The 21,902-nt window shown below is 44.4% G+C and overlaps 1 pseudogene; it reads right to left on the reverse strand.

Moving 5' to 3' along the window:
- Positions 1-20,316: 20,316 nt before the first annotated feature.
- Positions 20,317-20,844, reverse strand: LOC138095829 (ferritin light chain pseudogene; annotated as a pseudogene).
- Positions 20,845-21,902: the final 1,058 nt, after the last annotated feature.

Consider the following 21,902-nt stretch of genomic DNA (forward strand, 5'->3'; position numbering starts at 1 on the left):
GATTTTAGGTGGACACAAAAGGAACCTTTGTGATCTAACTAGATCCATACTGTCTTTGACAAAATATTCACTGATACTGACTTTCCCTTCACAGTAGTGATATAAAGTTACCTTTCCCAGAGGGCGCAATGGTGAAGAATCTGCCTGCCAATGCTGGAGATGTACCAGGTTCGATCCCTGAGTCAGAAAGATTCCCTGGAGGAGGGAATGGCAACCCACCCAAGTATGCTTGCCAGGGAAATCCCATGGACAGTGGAGCCTGGTGGGCTACAGTCCATGTGGTTTCAGAGTCAGACACGACTGAGGGACTGAGCATGTATGCCTGCTAAGTAAATAATAGTTCAAGTAGTCCTTGAATATGGCTAAAAATCTCAAGTGGTACTTGAGCAACTGAGGTTTGGGAAATTTGACCTTAGAGAAACCCAGCACTGCTTCCCCCCGCCAGGTGATGGCCCTAGTTTGTGTGGGTTTTGCTTGAGATTCACCCTTCTTTCTTGGGTCTTCCCTTCATATGCATGGATGTCCAGCACCAAGGTGAAGGTTGATGGTTATCACTAAGCAGCCATATCTCTGTTACAAGGAGATCATATTGACAGTGATTCAAAGTCAGCTGAGACCTGTAGGAAAGCTCTACTTAAGTGGCACAGGTAATGGTCACACTCCTGTTTCTTAATGCCCCTGCTTGGGTGGGGACAGGGCTGTGGACTGTTGGACTAAGCTTTTGAAAGAGAAAGACCTGGGTTCAAGTCCAGGCTTCACCACATACTAGCCACGGGACGTGGACAAGCTACCTAATCTCTCTGACTTTCGTTTCCTCATCTGTAAAATGATTAAGAATGAAAACTATTTCCTGTACTACCAGAACTAAATGAGATAAGGAATACAAAATACTTCAAGTATTCAAAACAAGGAAGACAAATGCAATGACCCAATGAAGAAGTCATCAGACAAATCCAGAATGTGGGACATTGTAAAGAACAACCACTGGGTTGCTTCAAAATGACAGTATCATAGCAACTTGCCTGGTGGTCCAATAGCTAGGACTCTGCACTCCCAATGCAGAGGGCCCTGGTTCTATCCCTGGTCAGGTGACTAGATTCCACATGCCACAGCTAAAGATCCTGAATGGCGCAATGAAGATGGAAGATTTCAGTGCTACAACTAAGACCTGGCACAGCCAAAGATATGCTTCTTTTAAAAAGTCAATATCATAGAAGAGAAGAGTACATATACCTGGGGAACTGAAAGGGCCAATCAGACGCCAGGTGTGAGTCTTTTTCTGTGTTTATTAGTCTGCATCAGGTCGTAGTTGCAGCATGCAGGATCTTTCCTTTCTGTGCGTGGCTTCTCTCTCGTCTTGCACATGGCTTAGGTGCCGCTCCACATGTGGGATCTTAGTTCCAGGACCACAGAGCAAACCCATGTCAGAAAGGAGGATTCTTAACCACTGGACCACCGGGGAAGTCACCCATGTGTGGTCTTGATTCACCCCAGATTTGAAGAAATGAAAAAGAAAGGAGAAGAAGGGAAGGAAGGAAAGGAGGGAGGGAGGGAGGGAGAAAGGGTAGAGGAGAGAGAAAACATAATTTTGAGACTAGTAGGGAAATCTGAGATGGGCCAAATAGAAAGTACTGTGGATTTAGGTGGGGTAATGGTAGTGAGGTTGAGCAGAAGGACATGATTGTTAAAATTGTTAAAAGATGGACTTCCCTGGTGGTCCAGTGGTTAAGAATCTCCCTGCCAGTGCAGGGGACATGGGTTCGATCCCTGGTCCGGGAAGATTCCACATGCCGCGGAGCAACTAAGCCCGTGAGCCACGACTACTGAGACTGTGAGCCATAGAGCCCATGCTCCACAGCAAGAGAAGCCACCGAATGAGGAGTCCGAGCACTGCCAACAGAGGTAGACCCCGCTCGCTGCAACTAGAGGAAGCCCTCACATAGCAACGAAGACCCAGTACAGCCAAAAATAATTAATTTTTGTAAACAATTGCTAAACGATACGGGCCCAAGTGGCACTAGTGGTAAAAAACCCACCTGCCAATGCAGGAGACATAAGAGACGTGGGTTCAATTCCTGGGTTGGAAAGATCCTCTGGAGGAGGGCATGGCAACCTAGTTTTTATGGCTGGAGAATCCCACGGACAGAGGAGACTGGTGGGCTATGGTCCATAGGGTCGCACAGAGTCGGACATGACTGAAGCAACTTAGCATATAGGCTTAAGTATTTAATATTGTTAAAAAAACAAAACAAAATTCAACTGAGCAAATTTAAAAATCAAATTGGTTTTATTCATCAATTTGTGAATCGCGCAGCATCCTATCTGGCAAATAGAAAGGAGCTCTAAAGAGCTGAACAAAATGGGAGGCTTTTAAAGGCAGAAGTGGGCAGGGACAGGAAAGATTACCTCGTCATTCTTTGAGGTATGGAAGGGGCTATCAGGTGGATTACCTCACCAGTGCTGACCAGGAGATTCCAGGTTGACCAGTTACGACTGCATTTCTGGAGGAGATGAAAACTGCAATTAAGTTAGTGATCAAGTCTTGGTTTGTTGATGTGGGGCTTAGCACAAGTGACTCCATTTGAGGCCTGTTACTTCCTATTTAAAACTAGGATGAATAGTCATTATGTCTGCAACTCACTCTTAAATGGTTCAGAAAAAAAAATCCCGGCAAAGCAAATATGGAAAATTATTAGCAATCGTTAAATCTGGACAGAGGTAATAGATATTAGTTCATTGTACTATTCTCTCCACTTTTCTTTACATACCCCTTAGGACTGGGGCAGTGTAGTATTCCCTGGTGGCTCAGAGGGTAAAGCGTCTGCCTGCAATGCAGGAGACCTGGGTTCGATCCCTGGGTTAGGAAGATCCCCTGGAGAAGGAAATGGCAACACACTCCAGTAGGGTTGGGGAGAGCTGTGATTGGGAGGGTCCTGAACAGGAGGTCTTGAGGGTGAGGCAATATTCTGTTTCTTGACATGGCTGATATTTGCATTATAATAATTCATTTATGTTGTATATTTTTGTATTTAATTGTATGCATGCTGTGGTTGTGTGTGTGTATTTGTGTTGATATACATGTTTCTTTTCCTTTTTCTGTAGAGCTTGAATGAAGGCACAAACCTACAGGGAGCCCTGGAGGCTGTCTTAAGACAATAAGACATCTGGCTGAGAGATGGATGCCAACATACTGAAGAAGAGAAGAGAAAAATGGTCTGAGATGCTTCCTGATGCCATTGCTGAAACTGCACTAACTCAGGTGTGGACCCTGCCTCCACCCCTGTGGTTATAAGGGAGAGTAAATGTCCTTATCTTCAAAGTCTCTTGAAATCAGGGAGTGGGGGCGGGAAGGACACATTGGAAGACTGGGATTGACGTGTACACACTACTGTATGTAAAGTAGATAGCCAATGGGGACCTGCTGTTATAGCATAGGGAACTCTGCTTGGTACTCAGTGATGGTCTCTATGAGAGGGGAATCTGAGAAAGAGTGTATGTGTGTGTGTATACAGCTGGTTCACTCTGCTGTGTACCTGAAACCAACACAACATTGTGAATCCATTATACTGCAATAATTTTTTTTGAATTCTAGAACAAATGACTACCAAAAATGTCTCTTGGAATCATTTTCTTTTCTATATCCCAAAGCATCTCAGGTATTGTGTTGGGGGTCGCTCAGACCATCCTTGAGTTTGGTGATTCACTGGAAGGACTCATAGGACTCAGAAGTGATAATATTCAGAGTTTTTTCATCCTATTTTAATTTCTTTATTTTTCTTGAAATGCAGTAGACATACAATATTACATTAGCTTCAGGAATACTCTTGGAGAAGGCAATGGCACCCCACTCCAGTACTCTTGCCTGGAAAATCCCACGGACAGAGGAGCCTGGTAGGCTGCAGTCCATGGGGTCATGAAGAGTCAGACACAACTTAGCAACTTCACTTTCACTTCTCACTTTCATGCATTGGAGAAGGAAATGGCAACCCACTCCAGTGTTCTTGCCTGGAGAATCCCAGGGACGGGGGAGCCTGGTGGGCTGCCGTCTATGGGGTGGCACAGAGTCGGACACGACTGAAGCAACTTAGCAACAGCAGCAGGCATACTCTATGGTGCTTTGACATTTGAATACATTCTGAAATAATGATCACAGTAAATCTAGAACCATCTGTCCCCATACAAAGTTATTCCACATTATTGGCCATAGTCCTTATGCCGTGTAGTACTCAGGGTTGTAGTTCATTACAGTGAAAGGATGTGAAGCCAAGGTGCATGAGAAGAAATCCAGAGGAACCTGGGTGCAAGATTCCAAGCGTCCTCTCCCAGTGAGGTCACACAGGATGCATGGAATCCCACCTGTGATATGTGGCAACGCGTGTGCAGTGTTGTGTACCTGGGATGCTCACTTGAGCCTGGGACTCCAGGGTTTTTACTGGGGGAGTGGGAGGCATGTAGACACACATGCTCTAATGACTGGCCATAGTTATTGAAGCCCTAGAAGGAAAGCAGCTGTTAAACCACAAATTCCATCATTTGAACAAACTAGATAAACTGTACAGTGTAGTTCAAGATTCTTAAAAAAAAAAAAGACTCTAAAGAGTACAAAACACTTACCAGAACCTTCGAGGAGCTTAGTTACCTGGTGTCAACCAAGGCTCATTCACAACAACAGATCCTTTTCGGGAATGTGCAGGATTTGAGCAACTCGGGCCTGCTGAGTAAACTCTTTTCTGAGCAAGTATGATCACCATCCTCAGTCTTTCCTTTGAGTAAATGGAGGTCTGGAGGGGTTACTAATAAAAAAGGTACCTAAAGCAGCCCAGCTGATAAAGAATGGCGCTCTTAAGTCCTTGGTGTGACTGTTTCAAATGTCCCCTTTCAAGTTGGCCACACCACAGGGGCCCACTCTCCGGATCAGAGAAAACACAGTGGTGGGCTGGATTTGGCTCAAAGGCTCTGCATCCTGCATCCTTGGGACATCTAAAGATTCTCCTTCTGGAAGTGCCTGTAAAGGAATAAAAGGGTGAGAAATCCCCCTGCAGCGGGAAAGCAAAGGAACGGAAAAGAAAATCGTACAAATGGATAGAAATATCAAAAATTTCCCAAAGACAGAATTTGTATGGGAAGCTGTTGACCCAGGGACGGTGAGGGAGTCCCTGGCCCCAAACCTGCAGGCAGGGCCTAATGGAGGAGCAAGGCAGGGCCAGATGGTGGATGGGAAGGAGAGACATCAGGGCTGTCAGGTACGTTAGCCAGCTGCTTACACCCTCCACCTGCTCCTCCCCCTACCATAAAGCACAGGCAGCCCAACACTTGAACCCAGGACACCCCCCACCCCGCCCCCAAGTATGAGAGAGGGACAGATCATTCTCTAAAGCAATGCTTTTGGAATGGCAATAGAAACTCATTCCTCAAGCAGCCATTGCTCTCCCAAAGGTATTTAGGAAACTGGAGGAAGGTTTGTGTTATAGGGATTAGGGGGTGCCACAAGCACTTCCTGGGAGGGGATCAGGATGCTAAGTGTCCCAGGAGGTGTCCCATGCTACATTCCATGAGATATTCATGGAGGTAAAGAACCTGTTATAAACACCCAAGTCCAGCTCTGAGCGCCATTTCACTCATAAACAAAAGTAAAAATTTCCCAAGAATGCAACGATCGAGCGAAACAGCAGAAGTTTGTTCTAGCTTCACTGTCTTGTTTATTGTTATTGCTTTTGTTTGCTTGTTTGTTTTAATTTCATTTTCCTCTCTCTTTTAAAACTGAAGTATAATTGATTTCCTATGTTGTGTTAATTGCTGCTATACAGCAAAGCGATTCAGTTATACCTACACATATTTTTTTTCAGTCTTTTTCATATTCTTTTCCATTATGGTTTTATACAATGGATTACAACTTAGTCATTAAAAAAAGAGTAAAATAATGCCATTTGCAGCAATGTGGATGTACCGTTGAGTTCTTTAAATGGCAAATAGAGTGCACCTGCGTCTGTCTTCATTCCGACAGCATTCCTGAGAATTCTGCCCCTAATGCTGATCCCTAAGTGCATTGTTGGGCTTTCCCGGTAGCTCAGCTGGTAAAGAATCTGCCTGCAATGCAGGAGACCCCAGTTCAATTCCTGGGTCAAGAAGATCCCCTGGAGAAGGGATAGGTTACCCACTCCAGTATTCTTGGGCTTCCTTAGTGGCTCAGATGGTAAAGAATCCACCTCCAGTGCGGGAGACCCCAGTTCAATCCCTGGGTTAGGAAGATCCCCTGGAGGAGGGCATGGCAACCCACTCCGGTGTTCTTACCTGGAGAATCCCCATGGGCCGAGGAGCCTCGTGGGCTACAGTCCATGAGGTCTCAAAGAGTCGGACACGCCCGAGCAACTAAGCACACACACAACCGCATCGTTATCTTTAGAAGCTTAATCAGGCCTGACTCTTTCAGCATCGCACTACAGATCACTTTCCTCTTAATCTGCCTTTATGTTACAATAAGGATATCTTTATTCTAAAAAAGTTTTTTGCGTGGGTAGGTTATATTATCCAACAATTTCATTTCAGGATAGTAAAGGGAGCATATGAAAATATTTCTTTTAACGCTAATTTAGGGAATTCCCTGGCTTTCACTGCTGAGGACCTGGATTCAATCTCTGGTTGGGGAATTAAGATCCACATGGCTTCTCCGTGCCCAAAAATTATCCCAAAATAGAACACAAATCTATGGTAATAAAAAGATCAGAAAAGCATTTACCCAAAGTGGGTGGGGCAGGTAGGTGGTGAATGGCGAGAGAAAGAACTGTAAAGAGAAAGAACTTTCTAGAGTGAAGGAAATGTTCTCTGCCTTGATTGGGCTGGTATGCAATTGTCAAAACTCATCAAACCATGCACTTCAAGTGGGTGCATTTCATTGCAATTGCTATGTAAATTATACCTCACTCAAGTTGGATAAAACACAAATTTAGACATTGTACAGAATTTTTTCTCCATTAAAAAAAATATTTATTTATTTATTTGGCTACACCGAGTCTTAGTTTTGGCATGCAAGATCTTTGATCTTCCTCTCAGCATGTGGGATCTTTTTTCAGTTGCAGCTTGTGGGATCTAGTTCCCTGATCAGGGATCGAACCTGGACCCCCTGCAATGAGGAGCATGAAGTCTTAGCCACTGAACCACCAGGGAAGTCCTTGTACAGAAAAAATTATAAATATATATTTGTTGTAGAAGGGAGGCATTGGATCTGCTAAGGCCTCAAAATTCATTAAATGGATTCGGACAGGCATTTTAAAAAGACATTTAAAATGGCATTTAAAACCTGGACCCCCTGCAATGAAACATGAATACATTGCTTATTCTGAATTGTAATTACAAAAGTGTGAAAAACACACCCTAAAACAGGAGCTGGACTTTCAAAAGGATGGCCTTTCTTTCAGCACAGTACCTACTCAGGGCAAAGGTTTCACTGATGGTGGTGGAGGAAAATCTGTATTTCACATAGTTTTCTTGATCATTTCTGATTCGTTTTCAGCAGCCTTACCACATGTGATTAGATCATTCTGGTATTACCCAAGAAACTCACTGGTCAGGAGCTGGTGTTTGCAAGAGTCTTAAATGTGGCAGTGTGAGTTCTAACCACGGAAATTACAGGGAAGTTGGGAAACGGGTGATGAGGTTAGAAATATAAAATTTTATCTTTCATAACTAGGAGTTAATAGTTAATGTCTAAATTTGACCAATCCAGAATTCACACCAATAAAATAGGAAAAATACATATTGTATGACACATGAAGGGCTAAACTTTCCTAATATTGTGCAAATATTCCTGACTTACCATGGTCCAACTTACAATTTTCTTGGCTTTAAGATGATGTGAAAGCGATGTGCATTCATTAAGTAGAAATTGTATTTTGAATTTTGCTTGTTTCCCAGGCTGGTAAATATGGAGTTTGACCCTTTCTGGTGATGCTGGGTGGGGCAGTGGCCAGAGTCCCCATGATCTTGAAGGTAAACGACTGATACAACCATTCTGCCCCCAGACAACCAGTCTGTTTTCTACTCTCCGTACAGTATTCAACAAATTACATCAGATATTCAACACTTAGGGCTTCCCTGGTGGCCCAGCAGTTAAGAACCTGCCTGCCAATGCAGGAAATGCAGCTCCAGTCTCTGAGTCAGGAAGATGCCCTGGAGAAGGAAACAGCAACCACTCCAGTATTCTTGCCTGGGAAATCTTATGAAAAGAAGAGCCTGACAGGCTGCAGTCCATGCGGTCACAAAAGAGTCGGACATGACTTAGCGACTAGACAACTACAACAACAAACTCAACACTTTATTATGAAATAGGCTTTGTGGGAATTCCCTGGTGTTCCAGTGGTTAGGACTCCAAGCTTTCCCCGCAGGAGGCACGGGTTTGATCCTTGGTCAGGGAACTAAGATCCTGCAGGCTGTACAGTGCAGCCAAAAACAAAGGCTTTGTGTTAGATAATTCTGCTCAACTATAGGCGAATGCAAGTATTCTGAGCACTTTTAAGGTAGGCTAATTTAAGCTATGATGTTTGTTAGGTTAGGTATATTAAATGCAATTTTGACTTACGATATTTTCAATTTATGATGGGTTTATTGGGATGTAACCCCATCATAAGTCACAGAAGATCTAGATTTCTCATAAATGAATCAGGAAAGGAGTAGTCCCACAGTGGGGAAAATGCACAGAGAATAGGAACAAATAGCATCTAGGAAAGGAAATAAAAATGGCTCTTAAAAATATGAGACGATTACAGCAAATTGGATGCAACTAGAGATGATCAAACTAAGTCAGACACAGAAAGACAAATCCGTCTGATATCACTTTGATGTGGAATCTAAAATATGGCACAAATAAACCTGTCCACAAAACAGAAACAGAATCACAGACATAGAGATCAGACTTGGGGTTGCCAGGAGAGAGGGGGAGAAAAAGAGATGGGCTGGTAGTTTGGGGTTGGTAGATGCGAATTATCAATATTGCATTTAGAATGGATGAACAAGATCCCATGGTAGAGCACAGGGAACTATATCCAATCTCCTAGGATAAACCATAATGGAAAAGAATATTAAAAAATGTTTATATATGTATAACTGAGCCACTTTGCTATACAGCAGAGATCGGCACAGCACTGTAAACCAACTATACTTCAATTTTTAAAAAGATGAAGAAAAAATAGAAAATATATGTAGGCATATGGGACATGGCTTGAAGTAAAATAAATGCTGACTGAAACGACAGACAATGCGATTACAGATCATTACACTAAGTGAAGACCGAGAGACCAATGCCTCACGACATCACTTATATGTGGAACCTAAAATGTGACACAAATGAACTTCTCCATAAAACAGAAACAGACCTGCAGACACAGAGAACAGACTTGTAGTTGCCAAGGGGGAGGGGGTGGGGGAGGGAAGGACAGGGCGCGTGGCATTAACAGATGTAAACTATTACATGTAGCATGCACAAACAGCAAGGTTCTACTGCATAGCACAGGGAACTATGTTCAACATCCTGTGATAAACCGTAATGGAAAAGAATATTTTTTAAAAAGAATGTCTATACGTGTGTAACTGTCACTTTGCTATACAACAGAGACTGGCGCAACATTGTAAATCAACTATACTTCAATTTTAAAAATTAAAAAAAAAAAACACAACACTGAGATCCTTTTTAAATAAAGCAACTTGGTAAAGGACAAAAAGATTGGCAAAACCTAATCCTGACGAGACCCTAGGGGAAAGGGCATGTGCTGTCGGTGGGAGTGTTGATTGGTATAATCTCTTGATGGACAGTTTTCAACATCTGTCAGAATTAGAAACTCATCTATTTTTCCCCTAGAAATTCATGTGCAGGAGAATGGCACATGTATAGGGTACAAAAAGATGTATAACTAGGTTCTCCACTGCAATGCATTTGAAATAGAAAAGCAGTTGTTGTTTAGTCGCTAAATTGTGTTCCAACTCTCTTGCCTTTTTGCGACCCCACGGACTATAGCCTGCCAGGCTCCTCTGTTCATTCGATTTCCCTGGCAAGAATACTGGAGTGGATTGCCATTTCCTTCTCCAGGGAATCTTCTTGACCCAGGGATCGAACTCGCATTCCTGCATTGGCAGGTGGATTCTTTACCACTGAGGCACCAGGGAAGCCTGGCAAAAGATAAAGTGAAAGAAAGTGAAAGTGAAGTCGCTCCGTCGTGTCCGACTCTTTGCGACCCCATGGACTGTAGCCTATCAGGCTCCTCCGTCCATGGGATTTTTCCAGGCAAGAGTAAGGAACAGTCTAAATATCCCTCAGTAGGGGATTGGTTAAATAAGTCACCGTACTCCTAACAAAGCAGGACGTGCAAGCATGAAAAAGGGATCTATCAGTAGCTCGCCGTGGCCACCAATGACGTTCCTGTTGCTAAACCCAAAGTTCAGTCCCTGGTCCGCCAGCAGCATTTGACATGGTTGAGCACTTCATCCTTCCTTTTACCTCTGGCTTCCAGGACACTGTGTCTGTGGGCTCTCAGGCTCTCGAGTCTCAGTCCTGGTCCTCGCCTCTTCCCGTTGATGTTCACAGCCAGCCTCACGGCCTTAAACACCACTGATGAGCTGTTGGCTCCCAAATTTTTCTCCCCATGAACTCCAAAGTCTCTATCCAATTGCCTGTTTGACATCTCCAATGGAATAAGAGGCCTCTCCAGATTAACACATTAAAAAACCATTTCCTGATTTTCTTGCCCAGTTCTTCTGTCTCTTCCTTATCTCAGTGAAAGGCAACTTGTCTTTGCAGTTGCTCAAGCCCCAAAGCCTCGGAGTGAGTTGTCCTTGATTCTTCGGTTTCTGTCTCATCCTCTATCCAATCTGACATCAAATTCTCTCAGCTCTACCCTCAAAATCTATCCAAAATATGAGCACATCTCTCCACCTTCACTGCCCCCGAAACCTGGTCTTATTCACCCCTGTCTTCGGTCTGGACCATCTCAACAGCCTCCCCACTGGGTCTTCTTGCTTCTACTTGCTTCCTCCTTGTGTCCACCAGAGTTGATAAAAATAGGCCCTTCCCAGGATGCATGCATGCTAAGTCACTTTAATCATGTCCCACTCTTTATGACCCCATGGGCTGTGTAGCTTACCAGGCTCCTCTGCCCATGGGATCCTCCAGGCAAGAATACTGGAGTAGATTGCCATTTCCTTCTCCAGGGGATCTTCCTGAAGCAGGGAAGGAACCTGCATCTCCTGCATTAGCAGGCTGATTCTTTACCACTGAGGCAATAGGGAAAGACAGGATATGTCACAGTAAAACTTCAGAACTCAGGACAGAAAGATTTCATAAGCTTTGGAAGGGTGGGAAGGTGACAGAAAACGGTGATGGAGATGATGGTGATATCAGTCAATTAAAATGGGAAGTTGAGGACATTTTCTCATGTGCAAGCTCTCAAAAATTTACATTCCTCATGAAGCTTCAGGATGAGCTCCACCAAAATGAGAACATCACCAGGAAGGAGGAAGAATCAGGATCCAAGACACAAGGAGCCTGATATAGGGCAGAGGGAGGAGAATTCCCAGGATGACGGAAATCCCCACATGGCAGCTGAGTATCACGGTTAGACATCTACCAGTCCAAACAGAACCATGTGACTCAAGGGACACTTGTGTTGATGAACTGTCACCACCAGCATGCCAATTGCCATTGTAGTTTGCTTTGATTTTTAACCTGAAGAGAGAATGGCTGGGTGAAGGCAAACCACATTCTCGTCTGTACTTGACTTGGTTCCATCATGATGGATATCTTACTCTCGCTCCGTGATGGGATGTTGGGTCCACTGAGAATTCTCATTCCTCCCCTGATAAATGCGCTGCAAGGCTCCCACACCTGAGAGCTTGTGGAAGGGCTGGGGCATTCTCGGAAGGCAAAGACACAGAGCTGACCACATTTCAGCCCTAACAGCTACACACACTGATGGTTAGTCGTGTGCCTTCTAAGATTTACCCATGTCCTCACCCACTGAATTCTCCAGAATGGGTTTTCATAGACTCTCAGAAAGCTGACACCAGATTACAACCTGGACAGAGTTCAGCTCTTCTTCACCTATAAGGGCCAGTCTGGCCTTTCCTTACATAGACAGGTGGTCCTTGCTCTCTCAATGTTTTTTTAAAAAACTCAACTATACAGTGGAAAATTTAGATTAGACATACAGTGGGGAAAATTGCGTAACATCCAACTAAAGTCTGTAGTCTCGTTAATAATATTACACCAAAAGAAATGTCTTACTTTTGACAAATGTACCATGGTTTTATAAGATGCTAACCTGAGGGGAAACTGGGAAAGCGGAATATGGGAACTGTTGTACCCTATTTGCAGCTTTTCTGTAAATCGAAAGTGATAAAGGGCTTCCTTGGTGGCTTAGTGGTAGAGAATCTGCCTGCCAACGCAGGAGATGCTGGAGATGAGGGTTCGATCCCTGGGTTTGGAAGATCCCACGGAGTAGGAAATGGCAACCCACTCCAGTATTCTTGCCTGGAGAATCTCACGGACAGAAGAGCCTGGTGGGCTACAGTCCATGGGGTCGAAAAGAGTGTCGGACACGACTGAAGTGGCTGAGCACAGCACAGCATGTTTTATGAAACACAACAGAATACAATACCTGACTGCAATCTACTATCACCCGTGACACTCCTAGTCAGGGGGAACTCACACATCACAGGCATTCAATTCTGTGTTCTCAGGAGAAACCCTTCCTTCCCAAACAAAGCCAAATCCCGAAAGGCTATTCCACTCAATAAGTGTGTGTTTCATGAGTTTGTTGCTCCTTCTCATAGTATGACCATCTTTCTCATAGTATGACCCTCATATATAATAATAAGGATTTGTAAGATACCATGAATCCTCAATTCAAGCTAACTCTGTTCGATGGCCTTCGGTCATTATTCAGAGTTTTTTTCTTTTTTCTTTTTTTTTTTTTCAAGATGTATTAATTTTATTTTTAGCTACACTGGGTCTTTGCTACACCCAGGCTTTCTCTAGTTGGGGCAAGTGGAGGCTGTTCTTCATTGCGGTGCACAGGCTTCTCATTGCAGTGGCTTCTCTTGTTGCGGAGCACAGGCTCTAGTGTGTGGACTCAGTAGATGTGGAACACGAGCTTAGTTGCTCTGTGGCACATGGAATCTTCCCAGGCCAGGGATCGAACCGGTGTCCCTCGCATTGCAAGGTGGATTCTTAACCACTAAACCACCAGGGAAGCCCATTAGCCAGAGGTTTTAACCTCAACATGAGCTTTATTCAAATCACTGTTCAGTGATCAACTCCAAAGTTTGCAAAAAAAACAAAATGTCTTTATGGTGGCTTACCCAGAGACAGGAAATTTATGCTTGGCTCTCCTCATTGCTGAAATGGGTATAATAAAATCCCTACCTCAACAGCCTTTAAAAAAAAATTTACTGAAGCATAGCTGATTTACAATGTTGTGTTAGTTTCAGGTGGATAGCAAAGTGATTCAGTTATAATATACATATATTCTTTCTTTTTCAGATTCTTTTCCCATGTAGGTTATTACAGAACATCGAGTAGAGTTTCCTGTGCTATACAGTAGGTCCTTGTTGGTTATCTATTTTATATATAGTAATGTGTGCATGTTAATCCCAAGCTCCTAAATTTCACAGCCCTTTTTTATAAGGATGTGTAAAGTGCTTAGAATGATGTCCTGACACCCGCCGAGTGCTCCAGAAATGTTTTGTTTTTTATAAGACATATGAGAGTTTTTTAAAAGCCAGTTTTAAATAACATATGCTTTCAGCTCTTATATAGTGACTTTAAAATCCTCCCTTTCCCTCAAAATGACTCTAATGGAAAATATAGCCAAACAACAGGAGGATAAATTGTTGGGCGAATACTAGTGAGAGCTCACATTTGTGGAGAGTTTTCTCCGTCCCAGGCCTCAATTCTGGATCTTGTGGCACCATTGATCCCATCCCATGATTGGACAGTATGAGGAGGTGCCACTGGCCTAGAGTTGAAACCTGAAATCCAGGATATGACAGCTGATGTCTTAGGCAGAGGGATGAATCTGACACTGTGGAGTTCAGTGGTCAAGGCCCTGGAGGCAGAGGGCCCTGGGAATGAATCCCAGCTCTTCTCCTTTCTAAGTAAGTTGTTAGCTTACTTCTCTGAGCCTCAGTTTACTTTTCTAGAAAATGAGGATAGGGATTTACTTCCCTGATGGTAGGAACCCACCTGCCAATGCAGGGGACACAGGTTTGATCCCTGGTCTGGGAAGATCTCACATGCCACGCGGCAACTAAGCCCGCAAGCCACAACTGTACTGAAACTCACTTGCCGAGAGCCCATGCTCTGCAACAGGAGAGGCCACTGCAATGAGACACTCACATACTGCAGAGAAGGGTAGCCCCCCAATCGCTGCAACTAGAGAAAGCCCACCAAAGAAACGAAGACTCAGGGCAGTCAACAATAAATAACATTTAAAAGTTAATTAAAAAAAGAAAATAGGGATATGAGGAGACCTGTGAAATTCACATTATCTCACTCGTGGTAACTGACACATAGTGAGCACCTAGCTGGCTGTCGCCATAATTATGAGGATGAAGCCCCAGGTGGGCGGGAGACGGAAGGTTAACAGAGAAGACGGGCGGGGAAGGGCGGGGAGTTGCCCTGGCTCTGTCCCAAGAAGCTTCCACATCTGAGGAGGTGAGTCACTCTTCCTTCCTGTGATAATCTGAGGCAGGGTGGCATCTCCGAGTAGATGAGCTGTGCCCTCGGCATGCCCTTCACCTCTGATGGCTCTCAGGTCGCCTGACCCATGACATCACAGGCAGGATGAAACCATGACGGCCAAAGGTCAGGGTGAGAGGAAATGGTTCCCTGCTCATCTCTTGCTTCCAGTCTCTAATTCTCGGACTCATCATTTAGCAGGTTCCTCCTGGACGGTCACTGGCCATGGTGACCCCAGGTGAGGAAGGTGGTGGAAATAAGGCTTCAGTTCATGCTTTCGGTAATCAATAGGATTCATTCAAGGAGTCAATCATTTAACAAATCTTTGTTGTGCACCTACCGTGTGCCAGCCAGACAAAGTTCCTGTCTTTTAGAAATAGATATATTTATTTATTCAGCTGTGTTGAATCTTTGTTGCAGTGCACCTGCGGCACGTGGGACCTTAATTCCTCAACCTTGGATGGAAATTGCATTCCCAGCATTGCAAGGCAGATTCTTAACCACTGGACCACCAGGAAAGTCCCCAGTCCCTGCCTTTTTGAAGCTGACAGACTAGTAAGGAAGTTAGATAGTAAACATAACACCTAAGTAAATATTACAGACTGTTAGAAGGTGATGAAAGCTGTGTGAAAACATTGGGCAGGGTGGGCTTAGGACAGGGGTCAGCAAACTGTAGCACCCAAGTACAATCTAGCCTGTCATTTGCTTTTGTACAGTTCCCAAGCTAAGGGTGGCTTTTATATCTTTTAATGTGGCTCAAAAGGTAAAGAATCTGCCTGCAATGCAGGACACCTGGGTTTGATCCCTGTGTCGGGAAGATCCCCTGGAGAAGGAAATGGCAATGACTGAACGACTAACGCTACAACTACTAATGTTTGGGAAAATGAAATCAAGAGAATATTTTGTCACAACACTTAAATCAAATATAATCCACTCCTTTTTTTTTTTTTTTTAAAGAATGTTTTTCTTTTTGGTTGTGTCTCACGGCTTGTGGGATCTTAATCTTAGTTCCCCAATCAGAGTTTGAACTTGCGCCCCCTGCATTGAAAGCCTGGAATCTTAACCACAGGCCCGCCAGGGAAGTCCCTGTGATATATAATATTTGCATGAAATTCACGTTTCAATGTCCATGAATAAAATTCTATTGCAACATGGCCATGCTCATTCAGTTACATATCGTCTGTGATTGCTTTTGTGTTATAACCAGAGTTGAGAAGCTATGACACAGAGCGTATTTCTACTGAAGCCTAAACTAGCATCTTCCCAGGTGGCTCAGTGGTGAAGAATCTGCCTGCCAAGCAGGAGGCATGGGTTCTGTCCCCGGGTCAGGAAGACCCCCTGGAGAAGGAAATGGCAGCCCACTCCAGGATTCTTGTCTGGGAAACCCCCTGGACAGAGGAGCCTGGTGGGTCACAGTGCACGGGGTTGCCATAGAGTCGGACACGAGTGAGCGACTAAACAACAACTGCAACTACCTTTACCGAAAGTCTTCAGACCCCTGACTTAGGGGATCCAGAACGATGTGTGGAGGTGGACTGTTATTTTCCATCAGAAACTCAAGGAGAACCTCCCTGATAAGGTGACATTTGGGTCAAGTCTGGAGGCGGGAGGGAGGGAGTTACGTTGTTGTTCAGTCTCTCAGTCCTGTGCAACTCTTTGCGACCCGGGGACTGCAACACGCCAGGCTTGCCTATCCTTCACTGTCTCCCAGAGTTGGCTCAGACTCATGTCCATAGAGTCAATGATGCCATCCAACCATTTCATCCTCTGTCGTCCCCTTTTCCTGCTGCCTTCAATCCTTCCCAGCATCAGGGTCTTTTCCAATGAGTCAGTTCTTCATGTCAGGTGGCCAAAGTATTGGAGCTTTAGCCTCAGCATCAGTCCTTCCAATGAATATTCAGGGTTGATTTCCTTTAGGATTGACTGGTTTGATCTCCTTGCTGTTCAAGGGACTCGCAACAGTCTTTTCCAGCATGTGGGCATCAGGAAAAAATGTTCAAGGCAGAGAGAGTAGCTGGTGCAAAGGCCCTGAGCTAAGAATGTGTCTGTTGTGCTCAAGGAACAGGACAGAAGCCTCTGTATCTGGAGGAGACTGAGCCAGGGCTGAGTAGCAGGAGATGAGGACAGAATGGTGACTGGGGCAGATGGTGTGGGATCGGCCACGGGGAGGACTCTGGGCAGGGGAGGACTGTGGCCTGGCTCAGGGGTTAACAAGGTCCCTGTGGTTGCACGTGGGGAAGACAGTGGAGACAGGACGGAAGCATGGAGACAAGAGATGGGGCTGCTAGGACAGTCCAGGAAGGAGCTGATGGGTAGCTGAGCTGCTGGGGAAGGGAGGGAAGTGGGCAGACCCTGGATAAAACTGAGGGTGGCGTTGACAGTATTTCTCCATAGAGAATATCCTAACTGGGGAAGAGTCTCTCCTAAAAGCGTTCACATCCCAGGCTTTCATATCAGACACATCAGGGTCTTAGTTCCAGCTTGACTATACACAGGCTGTATGATGTTGGGTAAATTGTTCAATCTCTCTTAGCCTCGGTTTCTCCACCTATAAAATGGGGCTAGAGGACTTCCCTGGTCGACCAATGGTTAAGAATCCACCTCCAATGCAGAGGATACGGGTTTGATCCTTGGTTGGGGAATAAGATCCCACAGGCCATAGAGCAACTAAGCCGAAGACCCAGCACAGCCAAAGTGAAAATTAAAAATTTTAAAATGAGGTTAATAGCCAGGGTTCAGTATCAATGAGATTGTTTATGCAAAGCACTCAGTGTGATGCCTGCACATGGGGAGTGCTCCATTTATATACGGCAGCTGTGATAATAAGGATCCTTCCCCAGGTGGGACCCCAAGACCTGTCTGCTCAGGTCCCTGTCCCTGAAGAGTATGCCACCCTCCTAGAAGGGAGCTGTCCCTCCATCAATCATCTCCTCTGGATCCCATAGGCCTCTTCTGCCTCCCACCAAGTCAGTGACCTGAAGGCCACACAGTGAGTTGCTAAGCTTTGCCAAACCTCAGTTTTCCTATCTATAAAATGGGCCTCCTAGAGTCTGCGTTACAGAGGATCAAATCATTACAGATCATCACATGAGCTATTTCCTAAGCAGGGCACCTGGCACACAGCAGTGTTCCTAGCAACTGCTGCTCTGTTTTCACCAAGATCATCAATAGCAATAGCTACATGGATCTCCCTCAAGTACTTTCCCAAAATTTATTATGAAAAATTTCAAACATACAAAAAATGTGAAAGAATTTTATAAGAAACCCACATATTCATCACCTAGATTCTACCATTAACATTTTACTACTCTTGCTTTATTGCACATCTACTGATTCATCTAACTATCTCCATCAGTCTACTTTATCTTTTACGGTGAGTTGCAAAATCCTAAAATATTTCTATTAGGATTTCTGAGGACTCTGCTTACACCAAACACTACTTTTGATACTGTACTTAGTTCACGACAGCCACTCACTGGTCTAATTCTCAGCAATTCTCTAAAAACATGTCAAGTATGCAGTATGTTATTCCCATTTTGCAGATGAGGACACTGAGGCACAGAGAGCCAAAGGACTTAGAGCTACTGGATGTGGAAGTTGGGTTTGAACCCTGGCCACCTGGCTCCAAACACCCGGTTTTTCATCCATTAATGCCATTTCTCTTCTCTGAAGAACAGGTGAATTTCACCACACAATGAAATATCGCACAGTCATTATAAAAGAATGTTTAGAAGAGTCCAGTGAAATAACATTGGTATGTCAGATGATCGTGATTCAACTCAGATCCAGTGTCTAAGAAAAAAGGCCCCAACGAGGGACACCCGCTGTTACCAGCAGTAGCTTAAGGGTAAATGAACACTGTGTGATTAAATGAAATGCTTTTTTAATCATCACAGCTGCTATTAATTGAGTTTTTTCTTTGTGCCTCACTCTATATTATAGGCTTTACATGCTGTATCTTTCCAAGCACTTACGAAGCACCACCAAGCACCTCTTTCCTCGTGGTCCAGTGCTTAAAAGTTTGCCTTCCAATGTCGGGGTTGTGGTTCCATCCCTGTTTGGGGAGCTAAGACCCCACATGGCTCAAGGCAAAAAAAAAAAAAAAAAACACTATGAAACAGAAGCAATGTGCAAACACATTCAATAAAGACTTTAAAAATGGTCCACATCATGTACCTTGAGTCTATTATACAAAGTGAAGTAAGTCAGAAAGAGAAAAACAACTATCATATATTAATACATATATATGGAATCTAGACTGCTGACAGTCCCGTGGACAGCAAGAAGATCAAACCAGTCAATTTTTAGGGAAATCAATCCTGAATTCTCATTGGAAGGACTGATGCTGAAGCTGAAGCTCCAGTATTTTGGCCACCTGATGCAAATGGCCAACTCATTGGAAAAGTCACTGATCTGGGAAAGACTGAGGGCAGAAGGAGAAGAGGGTGTCAGAGGATGAGATGGCTGAATGGCATCACCGATGCAATGGACACGAACTTGGGCAAACTTTGGGAGATGGTGAGGGACAGGGAAGCCTGGCATACTGCAGTCCATGGGGTTGCAAAGCGTTGGTCACAACTCAGGGAATGAACAACAACATGCAATCTAGAAAAATGGTACTAATGAGCCTATACGCAGGGCAGCAATGGAAACGCAGACACACTGAACAGACTTTGGACACAGTGGGAGAAGGAGAAGATGAGAGGAACTGGGAGAGCAGCTCTGAAGCATATATATTACCATAGGTAAAATAGACAGCCAGTGGGGATTTGCTTACGGCACAGGGAGCTCAAGCCCGGTGCTCTGTGACAACGTAGGGTGCCGAGTGGGGCGGGAGGTGGGAAGGAAACTCAAGGTGGAGGGGACATGTGTATACCTATGGCTGGTTCAATGTTGATGTATGGCAGAAACCAACACAATATTGTAAAGCAATTATCCTCCAATTAAAAATAAATTAAAAATTTTAAAACTGGTCCACATTAAAAAAAAATCTTAAAAAAGAAAGTAGCCATCACTGAACCCATTTTAGAGATTAGGACGCTGAGACTAAGAGAAGAGTGGAACTAGTCCAAGGTTACCCAGCCAAGAAATGGCAAAACCAGGATTCAAATTCAGGTTTGTCAGCTGAATTTGAGCTGGTTATCCTTTTCTGGCTCCTTCTACTTTCTTATTTTTCAGTAATAAGATGATTTACTTTCATAAGGAAAGAATATTTTAGAAAGAAGTCCCCTTAAGAAAGCAGACTCATTTATCTTTATTTTATTAGCCATGTCTATTAGTTTAAAAACATTAACAACCCCACCTCACACCATACACAGAAATCAGTTCCAGATAGATTGCCAACCTAAATGTAATGCAAATGATAAAACTTTTGGAAAATAACAAGAGAATATCAATATGATTCAGAGACATGGGGATATAGCTTTATTTATTTATTTATTTTTATGCTGCAAAAAGCTTTATTGTTTCCATTTGGTCCAAGCTTGAGAGAGGGCTCCAGGGTGTTAACAAGCTGCCTAGTGGCTGCAGAGAGGGGCTTCAGGTAGCCCTGATGTTAGGTGGGTTCTTCAATGGCCACTAGTTTCCAGAAGCTCCTAGTCGTGCTTGAGGGTGAGCCTTTCGAAGAAATACTCGCCCAACCCAGCCTGGGGACCAGCCAGCCTGCGGAGGTTGGTCAGGTGGTCACCCATCTTCTTGATGAATTTCACTTCCTCATCTAGGAAGTGGTTCTCCAGGAAGTCACAGGTGTGGGGGTCTCCGCGGGCAGAAGCCAGGCCATGTAGATCCAACAGGGCTTGATTCAGGTTCTTCTCTACGACAAGGTCGGCTTCCATAGCGTCCTGGGTTTTACCCCGCTCATCTTGAGACGGCTTCTGCATGTCCAGGAAGAGGGCGCGGCCGCCACGCTGGTTTTGCACTTTCAAGAGACGCTCCGCGCCCTCACGCTTCTCCTTGGCCAATTCGCAAAAAAAGTGACCCACACCCTCCAAGGCCACATCGTCGCGGTCGAAATAGAAGCCCAGAGAGAGGTAGGTGTAGGAGGCCTGCAGTTACATGTTAACCAGGCGGTTGATGGCGGCCTCCACCTAGGTAGAATAATTCTGACGAATCTGGGAGCTCATGATTGGTCGGTAATAATGAGTTAAAAAATGGTGGCTGGTCCCGGTTATGGCAGACAGCTGAGTGGCTGACTCCGGAGGGTGCAACTGGAAAAAAGGTTGGAGGGTGGTCGGAGGCTGGAGCAAGGGGCGTTCCTGGGTCTGTTCCATCCAAGCACTGTTGAAGCAAGAGACAGATCCGCAGGGCTGCCAAGGACACTTCAGGGATATAGCTTTAATAGGATTAAAAAAAAAATCCATAAAGAAAAAATTGAGAAATTGAGTGGTGCTAAAGTTAAGACTTTCTGTCCATTCAGTTCAGTTCAGTTCAATCTCTCAGTCGTGTGTGACTCTTTGCGACCCCATGAATTGCCACACGCCAGGCCTCCCTGTCCATCACCAACTCCCAGAGTTCACACAAACTCACGTCCATTGAGTCAGTGATGCCATCCAGCCATCTCATCCTCTGTCATCCCCTTCTCCTCCTGCCCCCAATCCCTCCCAGCATCAGAGTCTTTTCCAATGAGTCAACTCTTCGCATGAGGTGGCCAAAGTATTGGAGTTTCAGCTTTAGCATCATTCCTTCCAAAGAACACCCAGGACTGATCTCCTTTAGAATGGACTGGTTGGATCTCCTTGCAGTCCAAGGGACTCTCAAGAGTCTTCTCCAACACCACAGTGCAAAAGCATCTAAAAAATGCCATTAAGAGAGTAAAAAGATGTGATTTCCCAGGTGGTCCAGTGGTTAAGACTTCATGCTCCAAATGCAGTGGGCCCAGGTTTAGTCCCTGGTCAAGGAACTAGATCCCACATGCTGTAACTAAGACCCAGAACAGCAAAAAAAAAAAAAAAAAACCTAATTAAGAAAATGTATTAAAAAAGAGAGAGAGAGATTGTGTGTAAAAAGGCAAGCCAAAGTAGAAAATGTTCATAGTTCATATAACTAACAAATGGCTGGTGTTCAGAATAAATAAAGAGCAAATTCATTTTAAAAACAAACAACCCATAGAAAATTGTGTAAGACACAGAAACAAACACATCAAGATAAAGGATATCCACAAGACCAGTATGCAAATGAAACG

The sequence above is a fragment of the Capricornis sumatraensis genome, chromosome 20 (assembly GCF_032405125.1).
Source record: "Capricornis sumatraensis isolate serow.1 chromosome 20, serow.2, whole genome shotgun sequence".
NCBI classification, from domain to species: Eukaryota; Metazoa; Chordata; class Mammalia; order Artiodactyla; family Bovidae; genus Capricornis; species Capricornis sumatraensis.